The sequence below is a fragment of the Nanorana parkeri genome, unplaced genomic scaffold (assembly GCF_000935625.1).
Source record: "Nanorana parkeri isolate BGI_ZX_2015 unplaced genomic scaffold, ASM93562v1 scaffold120, whole genome shotgun sequence".
NCBI lineage: Eukaryota > Metazoa > Chordata > Amphibia > Anura > Dicroglossidae > Nanorana > Nanorana parkeri.
This window is the reverse complement of record NW_017306388.1, coordinates 1,644,442-1,648,102: the sequence shown is the minus strand read 5'-3', so window position 1 is coordinate 1,648,102 and position 3,661 is coordinate 1,644,442. Positions and strand designations below refer to the sequence as shown.

The 3,661-nt window shown below is 44.7% G+C and overlaps 1 protein-coding gene across 1 annotated transcript in view; it reads left to right on the top strand.

Annotated features, from left to right (window-relative positions):
• The first annotated feature begins 1,232 nt into the window (after positions 1–1,232).
• LOC108784601 (translocator protein-like) overlaps positions 1,233–3,661 on the top strand; it is a 15,089-nt gene continuing 12,660 nt past the window's right edge. The window contains exon 1 of the mRNA XM_018553455.1: positions 1,233–1,316. The gene's annotated coding sequence lies outside the window, so the exon portion shown is untranslated. The remainder of the gene's footprint in view (positions 1,317–3,661) is intronic.

The window sequence follows — 3,661 nt, the reverse complement described above, 5'->3', positions numbered from 1 at the left end:
CCCCCCGTGTCAGAAATGCTAGGTGCACCACTGGACAATGGGGAATTTAAAGACAAACTCCATGAATGAACAAAATTAACCTTTGCAGCTGGGCTACCCCGTCACTGTAAGGTTTAATGCTTGTTTTGGTCTAGGGCTGAAAATAAAGAAGATACTCACCTGATCCTCAGCCCCATCTGACTGCTAGACCGGTCCCCGCAGCCTCTTCTCCCCCGGGCTCCAAGCCCTGCTGAGGTCATCACATCTAATGCAGGTCCATTAGACGTGAGGGCGCTGAAGGACATACCACAGTTGGAGCGGAGGGGGAGAGAGGTAAGAGAGAGTGCCTGCCGCTCAACCCAGGACCAGATATCATCTTTATTGTTGCCCCTAGACCAAAACGAGCACTTAACCCTTGCACTGCCAGGGGTAGCCCAACTGCAAGGGTTAATTTGCACACAAAAAAAACCCTGGAGTTCTTCTTTAATGGTCTTTAATGATCCACATAACTTGGAGCATGACCATTCAGTGAGGGGTCTTTATCAAACCTAAAGCAGACAGAATTTGGAGCAGTTGCCCATAGCAACCCATCAACTTTTCTCTTTTATTTTTAAAGCTTAATTGAACAAACTGGAGAGAGAAGCTGATTAGTTACTATGGCAACCGCTCCAGTTTTAATAATCCCCCCTCCCCCACTGTGCTATTCAAAACTGGAAGGGTGACAACTCTACATAGGTTGAATTGTAGCACTGCTGAGGTGTCCCCTGTGACCCATCTGACATCTTGATACCACAGGGACAAGAAGTAAGGCTCCATTCACACCTAGGCAGCAGCGTTTTCGCTCGCAGAAACACGCGTTGTTGTGCTGTACGTTTTTGCACGTTTTAGGCATGTGCATTAAGTTTTTGCGAGCAGATTGTGGCACATTGATGTAAATAGGCAAATGCACGTAAAACGCATGCAAAATGTTTTTGTCAGTAAAGCCTGACAGAAGCACTAATCCTTCCCCACTATCCAAAACAACAAAGTTTTTTGCCAGAAGTTTCACTCCTTAGGCTCCTTATACTTTACTATAATCATACATTATTATAATAATTCTTTTTATAAGCTGCAGACATTAAAAAATATGCTGAGATACAGTTTTGTAAGAAATAAGCCAATTGAAGCCTCAGTAAGCAGTAGTTTATTTTTTGCCCAGAGTAAAGATGGCTTCCATCATCAGCATGTATGATGTGATAGGACCCACCCCCTGGTCACATGACCTGGATACGCCCAAAGCTGGATCTATGTACTGCTGACAGTTGCAGAGCCTCCAGTGCTAGCAGAGGACAGCAGAGGTGAGTGCCAGAGGTCTGCTAATCCTTCCTGCGATCTCTTCCTATACTAGCAGATCACATTTAGACAATCCATGGCTGAGTGGGCATGCTGGGACTTGTTGTTCCACATCAGACAGGGGTTGCTTGGATAGTGTTAATTATTTGTACTAGTAATGTGTTATTGTTACTTTTATTTCTGTATTTCCTGTCTGCACTATAGTTGGGTGGAGAGTTGAGGATCATGGATTAGTTCACACCAGAAACTGCATCACAACTGTGTGTCTGCGCTGTTACCTTGCGATCTGTTTCGAGGCATTTGTGATGCGTTTTTGATGTGTTGTTTTCCCCTGCATGTCCCTGGATGATGCCACAATCCTGGTTTTTTTTTTCCTCCAGGGGTTCTGTTGTGTTTTTTAGTGCGTTTTGATGTGTTTGCACTGCATTTTGATGCGTTTAGTGCAGTTAGATGCAGGTAAAATAGGACAAGCAGTACTTTTTCTGACTGCATCTGAATGGACTGCAATGGTGTGAATTAGGCACAAGAAAGCCCATAGGAAAGCATTGTGATGTATTGTGACTGCAGCAGTTAAAATAAACGGACTCCCTCACAACTGCATATGGTGTGAACTGGCAGTCAGGGGAGTTATCACTCGGCTGCACTCAATGTGTCATGAGTTTTGGGGCTATACCTTTATATCATTCTTGCTCCCGGATTTGTGCCAAAAAGTAAAAACCACTAGGATGGCTTAAAGTATATTATAGGGGTGCTGGTCGCTTGTAGCTCCAAAAAACAACTTCTTTGTCCCCATAGTTGTCAATGGGAGCACCTGGAAAACGCATGTAAGGCATGTTTTCCTGCGTTTTTAATGCCTGGCCGTAACTAGCCTTCTGTTGGCTAAAACAAAAATGCCCAAGCCCGAAAATGTCTGCAAATACTTGTGCTCAAGTGTGTATGGCGGTGTATGGCGGCTCGGACAGTCGTCACGGGAACAACCGTTCTTCTTGGAAGATTTCTCCTCTATTCCTGTTCTGGCAGCTCAATTTTCAGATTCACCTTCATTGTAATTCCTGGTGATAGCGGTGATCAGGACAATTGGAGAAGGTGAATCTCCCTAATGGTTCTAAATTCTGAGATTTTTCTAAAATAAAAAGTTTGCCTCTAGTTATACTGTGAAATGTAACACTTGGTAGTATATTTATATAACATTCACTGCAGGGGAATCTTTTCTGGTGCATGTGTTTTCAATGACCGTGGCTGATTCACCTGCAGTAAGTGTTTGGTGAATGACACATTAGCTGCTATATAAACGTGCCAATGAATGAGCTTCTTGGATCTGTTTTCACCCAACCGTCACACAATTTTCTGTTGAATCTAGTCAGAGAAATGTGTGCATCTTGGGTGAAAGTTGTGTGAAAACATTTATAATTTGACCCCTTAGGGTTTTTGCTCGCCAAGCATTATTAAATCGCTCTTATTAAACGCAAAGTCATGACCGGTTGTCGCAGGAGTTGTGGAGCCACAACAGCACTTTCCCAGCTTGTGTAACATTTGTGGCATGTCCTCTGTCAGGCCTTGTTCACACCAAATGCAGACCAGATCCGGTCAGGTTTCTGCACACGCAGTGCAGTGGGTTGTGACACGTTTTTGATGGGTTTAGGGCCGGTTTTGGTAAAAAAAAAAATTATTTTTTTAAAGTTTAACCTCTTGCCGTCCGCCCGTAGTAAAAAAACGGACGGACGGCACTGCTGCATTTGCGGGTTGCCGCACGGGCAGAAAAGACCCGACCATTAAACACACCCGTTACCGGGTGTTTCACATATAGGCGATCAGCGGGTCCATAATGCGCAGCCGCCGGTTTCCCATCTGAATACTGAAAAATGGCCTGGATGGGAAGGGGGTTTAACAACGCGGATGTCAACTGGTTAACATGGGCTTTTAGGCACTTGCATGCATTTTTGATGCGTTTTTGCATTTAAGATGCGTTCCCGACCAGATACACACCCGGTAAAATAGGGCTTGCCGCATTTTTTTCATCCGGTCTGGATCTGGTCTGGATCTGGTCTGGATCCGCACGCTGCGATGTGAACTGGAGGTCAAAATACCATAGGAATACATTGGACGCAGTTTTGATCCGGTCTGCACCTGCTCTGGTCCGGATCTGCTCCGCGCCTGGTGTGAACAAGGCCTTATTCTTCCAGTAAAGGGCCACATGGTGACACGTCTTCTATTAGTCTTATAGTAAAGGGCTGCATGGTGACACGTCTTCTATTAGTCTTATAGTAAAGGGCCGCATGGTGACACGTCTTCTATTAGTCTTATAGTAAAGGGCTGCATAGGGACACATCTTCTATTAGTCTTCTATTAG